This window comes from Alosa alosa, chromosome 4 (genome assembly GCF_017589495.1).
Source record: "Alosa alosa isolate M-15738 ecotype Scorff River chromosome 4, AALO_Geno_1.1, whole genome shotgun sequence".
NCBI classification, from domain to species: Eukaryota; Metazoa; Chordata; class Actinopteri; order Clupeiformes; family Clupeidae; genus Alosa; species Alosa alosa.
This window is the reverse complement of record NC_063192.1, coordinates 32,916,354-32,917,500: the sequence shown is the minus strand read 5'-3', so window position 1 is coordinate 32,917,500 and position 1,147 is coordinate 32,916,354. Positions and strand designations below refer to the sequence as shown.

Here is a 1,147-nt window from a genome sequence, read left to right as displayed (position 1 = left end):
CTGTAGTGTTAACAATGTAGAGGAAATACAACATCATTTGAATACAGACAAGTTATTTAGGTTAGTCATTGGTTTTCTAACATGTGTCTGGGACATTATGTACACCAAATGTAACTAGTTAAACCTATTGCATTACATTGGCAATATGAAATGAGTTAAAGAAAAACCAAAGCCATGAAAGCTGATATCTCAGCTGTCTCTTTCAAAAAGCAAAGAATTTCTAAGTCTGTATTGATCTAATCAGCATGTGAGAGATGCGCTCATTGTACAGTTCTAAGTGTCTTATCACGGTAACACCATGAATGTATACCAATGACTTTTCATGTCTGTTGTAAATATATTTTGAAGATAATGTGATGTATAAAATGTTTCTTTTTGAAATATCTAGTTTTAGTAGAAAATGTGTATTTTTACGAACTGAATCAGTTGTTGTCTTAGTTTTATTGTTGTCATTTATCCAAAGCATAATATATGAAATGCCAAAGATAGAAACCTGTAGCCATTCTTCATTTTAGTTCCATAATATTAATATAATATCTTTTTTTCTTAAAAGAGGCAAATCTATATTTTTGTTTCAGACGTCTTATAATGTTTTTATATAAGAATTTTATAAGAAAGCTTCTTGTGTTTCATTTGGTAATTTGTTGCGATCTCATGCTGTTTGTGTGTAGACTATGCAGTGTGCTATGCTTTATGTGTCTCTGCAGTAATATGAGCAATAAATCAGATATCAGAAACATCATCTGCTAATCGCAGTAGTCATTTCACTGTAACTTGCTTTCATGAATCTACATTAACTCATTGTTTACATTACATCACATTACAAGTGAGAGAAGCAGAATGACCATTTTTCATAAAATTCTACCAACCACAGCATTGCTAAAGTTGTGCACTTTTTGGAGAGTCTCTTGTCAAAATGTAGACAGGACAACCTAGCAGGCCCTACATAATGTAACCTACATAACCACCTTCAAAGCTTCTTAAATCACTTCGGCCTATTTGAAGCTCTTGAAACAAACTCTAAGTGTATAGCTTATAATTGTAACCTGTGGCAACGGTTGATATCCAAGTCCCTAGTAGATGTTGCGTGTGTGCGTGTGTGGTTCCCTGCTCTCCACCAGTAGGGTGTGGGTAAGAACCAGCCCTC

The 1,147-nt window shown here is 34.0% G+C and overlaps 1 pseudogene; it reads left to right on the top strand.

Moving 5' to 3' along the window:
- The window catches only part of LOC125293348, a 10,115-nt pseudogene extending 9,378 nt beyond the window's left edge, over positions 1–737 (top strand).
- The last annotated feature ends 410 nt before the right edge of the window (positions 738–1,147 follow it).